Below are 13,705 nucleotides of genomic sequence, written 5' to 3' on the forward strand. Positions count from 1 at the left end.
CTGACCAAGTGGTACCCAAGGCTGAAGCAAGAGACCAGGGATAAAAAGATGAAACAGTGGAGGCAGAGCATGATTGTTGAGGGTCTGTTTCCCATGATGCCAGCGGGTACCCCTTCTGCAGGAGAGAAAAGGACAGAAAAGAGTAAGCATTGGGGGGCCCTGGGGGAGTCAGATGATGAATTGTTAGATGACATCTTTACGAGAAGTCCGCCCCCTTATGATGAGGGAGCCCGACTTTCCACTACAGGAGGGAATCCCCAGCGTCCATCTATTAAGGAGGAGGACAGATCCCTAAGTAGGGGGGGGAGTGGTCAAGTACTGCCCTATTTTGAAAATCCTGGACCCACGGAGGTACGAGATATATATTCTAGAGTGCCCGTGAACCCGGAGGAAAAATATTCCCGTGAAAGAGCCTTTTTCCCCGGACCTCTTTATGAAAACGAAGAAAAGCCATTAAGTTCAGGAATGCCCTTTTTGCAGCCTCCATATGGGGAGGAGCGCAGGTCATTTGGCACAGGAACTTTGTTCCCAAAACCAAATTATGGTGGAGGACCAAGTGAAACGCATCCTACTGCCCCGAGTCTTACCCCTCACCTGACCCCACAGATGATACCTGACCGGACATTAGGAAGAGTACTAGATGAAAGGGAGCAAGAGGCCCTAGCTAGACAGAGGACAGAAATAATTCAGAAAATCTCCCAGTTAAATACCAGTCCTGAGGCTTTGACTATTCCGGTAACAATCGGACCAGTGGTTCCGTTGTATGGGAATAATCAAGGAAGTCCAAACCCTCCAGTTATGAACCCAATCATGGCCCCGCCGAGGCAAGAGCCCTTACTGATAGACGATCAGTCCAGTGAGTGCGAGTCCGAAGTTGTGTTTTTGGACCTGCCAAACAAACAGACCGGGAAGGGAATGCAGAAGAGGCATAATCCTTTTAATACGAAAGAGATAAAATTAGAATCCACGTCAGGTACTAGGAGTGTTTCCTTGGTGACTCTGGAAGAAATTGAAAATTGGAGCCGTGAATTAGAGAAACAGACTCCGCAAACGAAACCTTTAGACCTCTACAAACTGAGGGTAGAAATAGAGGAATTAATGGCAGGAAATGTGGGATTGGACAGATTAAATACCTACTCTGAAGAAGAGTTGCTGTTTATGTGTAAAAGCCTTACCAGAAGTACAAGAGTGCTCCACGAAAAACTGACAGACACTGCAGCTAGTATGGGGGTAGATATTTCAAGATCCAAGCCCTTACAAAAAGCCTTACAGAGCTGAATTCTCAGACAAGGATATAGAGAACTTGAATGTGTCAGGGAAAAAGTTGCAGATTAAAGAGTTGATTGCAGTTTTGCAGAAATGGGGAGACGTGGAAAAATGGAGAAGCAGGTGGGCACGAAAGAAAGATGAGGCTCGATCCAGACAAGCAACCCCTGAGTTCCCTTTGAGAGAAGTAGACAAGCCCGAAACGTTATGCCCCATGCATGAAGTGCCAGGTGGGAGGTATGTGCACGTTCCCTGGTCCAGGCAGGATATTGTGTCCCTTACTAACGATTTCCCGAAATTGCGCGAAAAGCCAGTTGACTGGTACCGGCAGGTGGAAAGGTTCGTAAAGGTGCAAAAATGCCTGTGGAAAGACCTGGATGGATTTTTCGACATTGTGGTCCCGGTAGATCTATGGACCGAGTGTAAAATTGCCATAGGCTGGCCTAGTGAGGAGTACCCGAGGGACTCTAACACAGGGGAGCCGTCAATTGAAGTGATGAAAAAATACGAACAAGTAATGCTGCATTTGAAAAAAAAGGTGCCAGCAAAGGAAACTGATTGGACCAGGATAGATAGAACCACGCAGGAGAGAGACGAGACAGTGCACTCCTATTTTGAAAGACTGTTGCAAGTGTTTAAAACGTACAGTGGTATAGATAACATCGAGATGAAGGATATGACGCACTTCATTTACAGGTTTGTAAACGGTTTAAGGCCTGAAATTTGTCAGTGGATAAAAGATAACAAAATTTGTTGACACTCCAAAAAGATAGATGAGGTCCTGCGGTACGCAAAGTACTGCGAGGACGAGATGGCAGAAAAGAAAAAGGCGCTCAAGGAAAAGGTCATGTGGGCTCAGGTGAAGCTCGCAGAACAGCAGGAAAAACAGTTGAGTAACATGGGCAAAACAACTCAGAACCAAAGTCCTGGGGGTGGGGGAGGAGGCAAGCCCCGGCCCAAAATGAGCAGGGAAGAGGCTATGAAGAAATTTCCCTGTCACCAGTGCGGAGAAATTGGACACTGGCGTAACGAGTGTCCTTATTTACCTGACGATAACCCCAAAACACCTGATTTAACTCCACAGACGCAGAAAGAAAGACCAAGAAAGACTCAACCACAGGTAAAAATGGTTCAGGTGCCCCGAGCTCCTAAGCAAGTACATAGGGGAAAAGGCGCAGAGGGTGATGAGATAGAAGTCTGGGAAAGCAATGAGAACAGAAATGCAGCAACTTCGCAGTATCTGTTGAACGATACCTTCCTTTGTGATGACCAGTACTGATGGGGCCTGAGAGGGGAGGACGAGGAGTGCGTACTTGGCGCCTCCTTGCCGGTAGACCAGTCCGGACCATACATCGAAGGAAAGGTTGACGGAAATGATGTCACTTTTCTGTTGGACACTGGCGCTACCCGTTCTACTGTGAGAACAGTGGACGTTCCAAACCTACCCCTCTCGGGAGAAGCCATCCAAGTAGTGGGTGTATCTAATCAATTGATTAGTACCCCTGTTACCAAGCCCATGGAGATCTCAATTGGAAACTTTAAGGAAATGCATAGGTTTGTCGTTTGCGACACCAGTCCAGTGAACTTACTGGGACGTGATTTGCTGTGCAAAATGAACTGTACCATCTTTTGCACACCAAAGGGTGTTGAAATTCAGACCCCAGATGAAGACGGCATTTATAAATTAATGTTAATCAGACCTGACTCAGAAATTAAACGAATGACTATGTAGGATTTGCCCCAAGAACTCCAAGAAGCAGTGAAGCCAGAGGTATGGGACTTTACTGGGAAAGATGTAGGGTTAATGAAAAACGTGGACCCCATACAGATAGCAATCAAGGACAATGCGGTATACCCCAATACTAAACCCTACAGAATGAATGCAGAAGTGAGAGCTGGTGTTACCCTGGAAATACAGAAATTGCTGGAAGGAAACATCATACAGGAAGTAATGAGTAGCCCATGTAACTCCCCGATTATGGGCATCAAGAAGCCTAGTGGCAAGTACAGAGTAGTGCAGGACCTACGAAAAGTCAACAAGATAGTGGTCCCCTGCTGCCCTATTGTCCTGAACCCAGCAGTGATTCTGTATCAGATACCCTGGGATGCTGAGTGGTTCACTGTGATAGACCTGTGTCATGCATTCTTTTCCATTCCCTTGCATCCAGATAGCAAATTTATTTTCTCATTTGCCTTCAATGGTCACGTGTATGTCTGGAACAGGGTCCCTCAAGGGTACACAGAGAGCCCCTCTATCTTTAATCAGATCTTGAAAAAATGTTTGGAAACTTTGGTCTTACCTGGGAACTCTGTCCTAGTGCAATACATAGACGACCTCTTGGTGGCGTCTAAAAGTCATAGGGATTGTGTGATTGACACCATTGCCCTACTGAATCACCTGAGTGAGAAGGGACATAAAGTGGCCCCTGACAAACTACAGTTTTGTGCAAAATCAGTGAAATATCTGGGGCACCAGATAGAGAAAGGTGTCAGGAAAGTGACATCAGAAAGAGTGAGAATAATTCAAAAGATGCAGTTACCCCGTACTCAGAAAGAGATCAGAATGTTCCTGGGAGTGATAGGATACTGCAGACAGTGGATTCTGGGATTTGCAGTCCTAGCTAGGCCCTTGATAAAAATGACCAAGAGAGGAACACCAGATATTGTAGAATGGGATGATGAAAGCTTAACAGCCTTCACCAAACTGCGAGATTGTCTGTGTACAGCCCCTGCATTAGGAATGCCAGACTATTCCAAGGAGTTTGCCCTATTCTGTGACACTCGCGATAATTGCGCGTTGTCAGTCTTGACCCAAGATTATGGCACAACGAGAAGGCCTGTGGCATATTTCTCTGCCACCCTGGATCCAGTGGCTGCTGGATTACCAGGTTGTCTGAAAGCAGTAGCTGCTACTTGCGCAAGTTTAGAGCAGAGTGAGTCCATTGTCATGGGACATCCGGTAACTGTGTATGTCCCACATGGAGTGGTAATTTTACTGACCAGAACAAAGACTCAGTATCTCACCCCTAGTCGGCTGACTAAATACGAGAGGATTCTTGTGGGTGCTGCAAATGTAAACATTGTTAGGTGCAGTATTTTGAACCCTGCCACTTTACTCCCCGACCCAATGGATATGGAAGGTGGGGTGGATGATGAGCATGATTGCATTGATTTAACAGAATTCAATACCAAGCCACATCCAGACATTAAAGAAACACCATTGCCTATGCATGACAAGGAATTATTTGTGGATGGTTCATGTCTAAGACATGAACAAGGAGGCCTGAGTGCTGCCTATGCGGTAGTCTCCTTAACAAAAATTGAAGAAGCAGGTTATCTATATCACATAAAGTCTGCACAAGTAGCCGAATTGATTGCTATGATAAAAGCTTGCCAAATTGGGAAAAACTTACGCATAACAGTGTATACTGACAGTCAGTACTGTTATGGGGTTGTGCATGACTTTGGCCAGTTGTGGCTACAGAGGGAGTTCCTGACTTCCTCAGGTACCCCAATTCGAAATGGAAAAGTCGTTCAAGACCTTTTAGAGGCAATCCAGTTACCAAAGGAACTGGCAGTGGTGAAGTGTGTTGCTCATAAGAAGAGTATGGACACTGTATCACTGGGAAATGATTTTGCTGATCGAGTGGCCCAATGGTGCGCCAGAGATCGGTATATCGTAAATCCAAAACGAGGGGGGCCAGGAACCAGCTGCCAACTTCAGGTGTTTGAAGAAGTGCCTACATGGGATGAAGTGAAAGAGTGGCAGCAGGCGGCACCTTGGCAAGAGAGAGAGAAGTGGAAGGAAGATGGGTGTAGACCAAGACGTGTGGATGGTGTCATCTTAGGTCCAACTGGTATGCCTGTGTTACCTAGACACTTACTTAGCACAATGGCGAGGTTGATACATGAAGGATCACACATTGGTAGGGACGCCATGATTCTAGTGTTCCAACAGACTTGGTACAGTAAAAAGTTCAGGAAAGGAGCAGAGTCCCTCTGCCAGAGGTGCCTGTCATGTCAAAAGATGAACCCAGGGAAGAAGACTGTGGTGGAACTGGGGAAAATTGGGAGGTCCGGGGGTCCCTTTGTGAGAATACAGGTTGATTTCATCACCATGCCCCGTTGTGAAGGGAAGCGATACGTCCTTGTCATGGTCTGTTTATTTTCAAAGTGGGTGGAGGCTTTCCCTACTCCCCAAAATGACGCAAAAACAGTAGCTAAGTGTTTACTAAAGGAACTGATACCTAGGTTCGGGGTTCCAGTCACTATTGAATCAGATCAAGGCTCACATTTTCAGAATGAGGTGATCGCCGAACTCTGTACGGCCTTTGGAATATCTCAAAAGCTTCACTGTGCATACCGTCCAGAGGCTTCTGGAATAGTGGAACAAATAAATGGAACTATCAAAAACAGACTAGCAAAACTGTGTGATGCATCTAAGCTGACCTGGGTGAAGGCCCTGCCCCTGGTCCTGATGGGACTCAGAAGTGTTCCTGACCGCAAGACAGGCCTAAGTCCCCATGAAATCATTATGGGAAGAGTGATGAGACAAGCATGGGTGCCAGGAAGCAAACTGTTGAGTATTACTGATGATTTGGTGTTTGAATACTGCAAGAGATTGGGTGACCAAGTGCGTTCTATCTCTCGCCAGATCGGAGAAGACGCCATCCTCAATCCAACGACTCCCCTCCACAAACTGGTCCCGGGGGACTGGGTGAAGATAAAGAAACATACTCGGAAGAGCTGCCTGGAGCCAAGGTGGGGAGAGAAACGTCAGGTGATCCTGGTAACTACCACAGCAGTAAAGTGTGCAGGGGTTCCACGCTGGGTACACACCAGCCACACCCAGAAGGTATTACCAGACGAGGAGCCTGAAGAAGAAGGGCGTCCAGCAGAGGACTCTGCAGGAGCCAGACCAGAAGTAGCTGACGACGTACAGCCCAGTACCAGTCGAGCTGCAGAATCAGCAGATGTTGGCCCAAGAATAGTTGATAACGAACTACCAGGAGCCCAGCCTGCTGAAGGGGTCCAAGAAGCTGAGCCAGAAGTAGCTGAAGACGAGCTGCCGAGCATATGGCCAGAGGAGTGGATACCATTGATTGATCTCACTGAAGACCCCATTCGAACAAGTGAGCGACTTTGGGAAGGTAGAGAGTGGACTAGGCAGGAAAAGCAAGGCACAGGCGAAGAGCCTCAGAATCTTGAGATTCACATCAAAACTGAGGAAGGAGAAGGTCAGACAGGGACAGAACAAGTGATTGATACGGAACAAGTGAATAATACGGAGCAAGTGCTCGAGACTGAACAAGTGAAGGATACAGAACAAGTGATTGACACTCCTCCTTTAACTCCTGATATCGGGAAGGGACAGACTAGACATAGCGTAATAGTTCGAGCAGAAGAAAGTCCAGAGATCGAAGTGCTTGAACAGGATCAGGTAGGATTAGAAGAACGTGTTCAGGAAACAGAAACAGAGACATTTGAAAACCAAAAACAAAATTCTCCTGAACAAGGCCAGATTAGTAACCAGGCAGAAGAAATAGATGCTAGCCCTGGAAACAGTCAGATAGAAGAAGAAGAAACTGAAACAGAATTACCACAAACTAAGGAGAACAAAAGGGCAAGAGAAGAAAACGAAGTTCAAGTACCAACTAAAAGACTCAAGAAAAGAAAGCACATTGAGCCTGGATACATAAAGAAATTGAGACTGAGAATAAAAACAGTAGAAGAAAAACGTGCAGAAGAAAGGAGAAGTGCTCGCATAGCAGAACAACCAGAAGACACTTCCAAAAGAAGGAGTGATCGAATAAAGAGACAAAACAAAAAGTACAAGTCACCTGAATGGACACTTGTGTTGGAAGAACTTGAAGATCTTGATATAACTGACGTAAGTGACGGAGAGCCCGTCCCTGAGTACTCTGACGAAGAAGAAGACGAGCCACCGTGAATTTGCACAAAGTAAGCTACTCGTGTAAAGTCACAAAGAGGGGTCGAGAAACTTCTTCTGAGCCAAAATGTCTGATTCAACCGTGAATGGTAGACCTAGTCGCAGCTGTTGCAAAACTTGCTGCAAAGTATGTGTCTGTAGTATAGTTGTCCTGATATTAGTTTGGATAGGACTAACAATTTTCATTCCCTTTGCTGTGAGCAAAAATACTAATATTGTCCCTACTGAAATTGTAAATACTGACAGTGAGGAGCTGACAACACAGAGTGTAGCCAGACATGAGAGAGCACTGAGACAAACAAAACAAGACTTAGAAGCATCAGATGAGGGAGAACTACATTATCATGGAATTAAAAATAAGACGCGCTTAAATGTTTTCGCAAACTTGTTAATACACTATGTAGAGACTATGGAAATTGAAGATTGCTATGTCTGCATGAAGCTACCTACCTCTGTAGCTGAAGGCGTGACATACCATCACTTGCCGCTGACATACGGAATCTCCTGTAGCATTTTAGCTAGTTTATTTTACAAAAGAGGACCGTTACAGTACTATTACTCTAATAATGACGTGATCTTTTCTGAGCTTCCTATACGTGGGAACTTGAATCCTGTACATACCAAAAGCGACGTAATACGATATATGGGAGACTATTTCCTGACTATTGGTGATATCGACATAGGTGACGCACACAGAGATAACTTGACTTGTTCTTTGCGTGAGCAGGAAAAGATGTTCCTGAACATGGCAGAGAAAAGGAGAATTAAAATACAAAAGAAAGCAAATGACGAAAGTCAGAAAAGACCAAGGTGGGCAGAGAACATGGAAGGCACCTCAACTGGTGGGGCGGGTCCTGCTCTGTTGCTGCATTTTGAAAAGAAAGGCAAGCTATGTCTTCACCGCTAGAAGACTAGCTATTATAATAACATTTTCATTGGTTCCAGTGAATGCGAACATAATTACAAGGTAATTGGAGGTTGGGGTTTCAAAAATGGGTCAGAGCCTGTGTTTCCTGGAATTTATTATATTTGTGGGGACAAGGCTTATTTCAAATTGCCGGATCACTGGTATGGAAGCTGCTACTTTGGCATTGTCTTCCCGAAAATATACCATGTGAATGGAGTTGCTGGAAGCAGTGAAAATACTAATGGCTTAGTGCGTAGTAAAAGAGAAAGTATAGGTGAAATAATGGGTAGTATTTTCAGTGCACTGATACCTGGAGTGGGAGTGGTTCTGAACACTCACAGAATTTGCAAATTGTCCACTATAGTGGATGCGTTGTCTACTGAGACAGCTCATGGATTTCTGCTGGTCAATACCGAAATGGTTGCGATCAGATCAATTGTTTTGCAGAACAGACTTGCTCTTGATACCTTATTAGCAAAAGAGGGCGGAGTCTGCCGGATGTTGAAGGCGCAACATTGTTGCACTTATATTCCGGACAAAAGTGTGCAGCTCAAAAGATACGTGAAAAACATTACTAATTTGGCAAAGGAACTCAAACCACTCGAGGTTGACAGTGCCTGGAAGAGACTGGTAGATGGTCTCTCAAATGTAGGTCATTGGTTTGCTAGCATAGGTAAAAGCTTATTGTTCAAGGTACTGATGCCAATTGGAATTATAGGGCCTATCCTATTTTTCATATTTGTCTGTTGCAAGTGTCGTAAGCACACCGGAAAGCATCAAGTGAATGCCAGAGGAGTGAAACGAAGTGTGGATGAGCTTGAATTAGAGGAAATGAATAATCAGATATACAAAAGGGTGAAGAATTCTCACCCTACTAAAGATGAGAAAGAAAAATTGAGCAAATTGCTGGAAGAAATAGAGATGTACAAGGTGTGATAAGTTGGCATCTGGTTCCATTTAATTTGTGATGATAGTAAATATCATCAAAGAGGGGATTGATGAAGCAAAGCTTCGCATATTTTGCGACTTGCCGAATTCATGAACCTCGTTTATGTGTAACAAGGTAATATTTTGTACGTCTTACTAATGTTTATTCTATGTTTAAACGAAGTTTCCCGACGCTTGCCTATGTGTTTTACTAAAATAATTAGCTCAAGTCCTTTTAAATGGCCGCTGCTTGAAAGTAAGTGTCTGCGCATGCGTCAGTCACACTCACGTGTCCTGATGTGTTTGCAGAGTTGGAGGGAAATAGTCGCGCATGCGTAATGCATAGCTTTGCCAGTAACGTGGTACGGCTCGTGCCACTGCTCTTGTGTATGTATTCCTGTAGCTAACATTTAGACTGCATAAGTATATTTTATAGTGATAAGTTGAAAGAACAAACCCTGTGATGTGTTTTCATAATGTTATTTCTATGTATTAATTTGTTCTCGCTTACTTTTCATGTACCGCGGGGAATGGGGGTCTGACTGAGCTGAGTGCCATCTTGGAGGGCCTTTCTGCGCATGCTCCTCCATCTGGGGAACTGACAACCTTGGCTGATGGAACTTGGCCAGCTGGCAGGGATGGGCAAGATGCTCCTGAGAACTGACCTGAAAACCCAGGAAAACGGAGCCATGTGTCCCTATTCAGCAACAATGTAAATTGTCATTGTCTTTCCCTGCAGTTTCTCATGGGAACCCCAATCTTGCTAGGCGGTACCCAAAAATGCAAATTAAGCATCCAAATAGTGTGTTATGATTGGTGTGTTACCCAAAGCCTACCTTAGGACCAATCCAAATTGAGGGATTCTGACACTTTGCAACATTGGGGGGTGGTACACCGTCCCCAAACTGTATATCTACCCTGGGTTCACCTAGGGAATTGTCCGACTTGTCTGGTTTAGCTGACCTGTCACTGACCCATCGTACTCAATAGGTGACGGAAGATACAGAGCGCTGCGGAGCACTCTGTCCGAAATTGACCATAGACTAAGGTTCTACTGAACCTTAAAGTGCTGGCGAAGCACTTTGCTGAGAGTTCGCTGATCCAATCGGGGTCTTGATCGATAGCTGCATAGAGGGTGGAGCGCAGGCGTTGCTTCCAAACTGCGGGTGCGGTCCTGTCCTGAGCGGTCCTGTCCTGAGGGTTTGCTGTCCTGTCCTTAGGGTCCTGTCCTGATTCCTAACCTGAGGGTATCCTGTCCTGTCCTGGGTGTCCATTCTGCACCTGCTGTCCTTTGAGGGGTATCCTTCCTTGAGGGTTTCCTGTCCTTAACTGACCCGTGGCCAGGGTTTGGTTTTCACACCAGTCTAGGTAAATATTGCTCAAACTCTTTAAACTTGCACCTTCCTATTTTTCTGTCTTTTGCTTTAATAAAGAGACATCTTTGCACATGTTGATTTTTCCATGCTTTTGCCACAATTTAATGAAACATAAAGTCATTTGCATAGCTTCTTAAACTTTTCTTATGTTACCCTATCTTTTAGAAATCATATTTTGCATTGCAGTTTGTCATTTTCTGTTATGGTCTAGAACGGCCTTACTTAAACTGTCTAAAGAAATCTTGCCTTAAATGCATAGCGTTTCCTGTTGCATCTCATATTAGTATTTCCATGATTACCCTGACTTTATTTTTCTATAGTTATGTACTTTTCATTATCTTGATTATTGATTGCCTTATTCTTGTAAACTTAATGCTCAACGAAAACGAACTTTAGATAAAGCTTTTAAAACTTCCAGTTGTCCGTGGTCATTTTACAATAGTATTGAATGTCATTTTGAGTTGGTATTTTGCTGCCTTTCCTTTACAGCTAGCTCCCTGATCCGTTGAGGTCATAGGTACCCGTGTCGGTGGATGGTAAGTCGGGTACACTGAGTAATAACAGTAGGGAATTCACACAAATTGGTGGCAGCCCGTGAAGTCACCCTGTCAATGAATAGCGTGAATTGAAAGTATATGGGCCCGAAGCCGGAAACGGCGGAATTATTGGCTGGGTGACCTCGCGCGCTCCATCAATAGATTTAATCAAAGTTGTAATTTTGCCTGTTTAGAAATCCCATATGTACTCTTTGCACTTTACCCCCTATTACCAGGGTTTTTATATAGCAAATACTGTGTATATAGATCTTTTTTAACGCTTTTATAGTTTTTATATTTGTGTAATGAACAAACTCTTTCAATGTATGTGTGTCTTTTATGTATGACATGTTATGTACTTTTATGATATGTAAATATCGAATAAAGTAATTCAATAACGAAAATAGTTTCAATTCCTATAAATGTTATCAACATACAAGGATGTTTACACCGCTTATTTGAAGAAATGGGCAGAGTGTGCTAAGAACTGAGAGAAGCTTCAACCCTTGGGCAGAAATGTTACCAGATACAAATTACTTACAACATCTAAATATGCAGGCTTTTGCTTGTTTTAAAAAGCCAACTGTTAAGCAATCGAGCAAGAAAATAAAGAAAGACATAACAAAAGTCTTGAAGCTGAACACAAGTGTAATTGAAAAAGCTATAATATATATATATATATATATATATATACCTATCTGTTACATCTACGGCAAGAGGTGATCAGAGTCAGCAAGTATTGAGAGGAAGACTGCACTCATGGCACAGTCAAGCAAAAGACTGTGTTCAGAATGGGGCTAGGTTTGGCGTCCTCATGGCATAGACCACTCCGGTGTTTCTGTGATCTGAGTCATCTGCATGGGTGCTCATGACCTGTGAGGAGCATTGAGAGTTAGGGGCAGCTGCACTGCTGAGTCTGCATCAGATGAAAGAAGACACATTACTGCTTCTCCTTTACATGCTTAGCCGATTCCATACCTAAGAAGAGATAAGAGCTGTCAAGCCTTATGGATTACCATTTCAAGGATAGTGATCCGTCCAGAGATTTGCATTTTGTTCCCAAAACAAGCCAAGCTGAATCATCCTTGGTGGTGTCAGTATCTACTTGAATTCTATGTGAAGGAGTCAATAAGAGGGAAGGATGCTTCACTCATGTTCATTCCCTTATTTTCGATGCTTGCTATGATTTTTGTCACCAATTTTGTTTCTTGCAGTCTGGCTTTCCCTTTGAATTGTCAAGTGGGTGACTTTGTGTGACTCTTTCATTTTCTCTAATGTCAGGTAGAGTTTGGTCCATGCTTATCCACTTCTACATAACCTTCATCACAACCTTCATCATCAATCAAAAACTATAAGCGTTCCAATTAGTTGTTTCTTCCTTTTTTGTCTTTTCACTTCCCTGGTGGTTGGAACAGCCATTGGCCAATGCGAGGGAAGGAATTCCAAAATCCTCTGGTGCAATACAGTGAAGGTTTTCTTTTTTTTTTTTAAATCCTATGGGAAGGCGCAGAATCCATTCGAGGGCACTTTGCTGGGTGGTAGTGAGAGAATTCAAGGAGGAGGTCATGGATGGGCACCAAACAAAAATAATTGGTGCACTAGGTGCCACTAGTGCCAAAGGCTGTGATGATAGATATGTGGCAAGATGAAGAAATACTGTGTCTTTTTTTTTGTCTTTTTTGTGTCTTTGGAGAACCTGCTGTTTTAGGGAAGAGGACAAGGTAAAGTGACTAGCATTATTTACTTTTGCACACATCACACACACATACCCACTAACAGTTTCAGAACAACCTATCTGCCTTTTACGTAGGATAGTGTTTTAGAAGGATTGTCGTTCAGAGGATAACCGCTGCTCAAGCCCTAACCTGCGTTGTGGAGGACAGCTCTGAGGTAGGATCAGAAACTGAGACAGCAGATACTTAACAGCATCAGACAACATCATGACAATGGAGCACAACCTGGACGTGATTTTCAGTCAGTGGAATCCCATGTGACAGCTCATCTTCCAGTGATTCTGAGGGACAGAATGATGACAGTTGCGCTGTCCCTTTCCAACCACACTCTGTGCAGTAGAAAAACAGTAGCAGGTTAGACCTACCCAGAGAGAAAGTATGTGCTATGGCAATGACAAATGGAGTGCTCTCTTGGCAGCCCCCCAATTTAGTTTAGCCCTAAATTCCTAATTTCACCGGCGATGCTGGATGTAAAGTCGATAAAGGCAATTTTTTGCCAATTGACTGCATCCATTTCTTTTTGGATGTTGACTTCTTTAAGCAAATTGCGCAGCACACAGATTTGTGTGTTGAAACATTTCTGAGGGAGCATGGAGGAACTCCTGGGCCTCATTCTAGGGCACATAAGTGGACTCCCACTTCATTATGGGGGTTGCAGACATTTTTTATTGTTACGCTCAAAATGGGGCTAGAGCAAAAAACAACGTTGGTGTTCTACTGATCTACTCACACAGTTTGGGTAACCCCCATCTTTGCACCCTACATCAGCAAAGATAATGTTTTGCAATTGCAGTGCATGCTGAATTTCGAAGACAACTCTGCTGCATTGCACCGGGACCATCCAGACTATTGCAGGTTGTTGAAAATGTGGCCTATTGTGCAACATTTGTCTGAAAGGTTTCTAAAGGTTTATGTTCCTGGAAAAGAATATAGCCATCAAAGAATTCTTGATCCTGTGCAAGGACGGCTGTGGTTCAGGCAGTACTTTGTGAGTAAAAGAGCTTGCTATA

Source organism: Lissotriton helveticus, chromosome 6 (genome assembly GCF_964261635.1).
Source record: "Lissotriton helveticus chromosome 6, aLisHel1.1, whole genome shotgun sequence".
In the NCBI taxonomy this organism is placed as follows: Eukaryota; Metazoa; Chordata; class Amphibia; order Caudata; family Salamandridae; genus Lissotriton; species Lissotriton helveticus.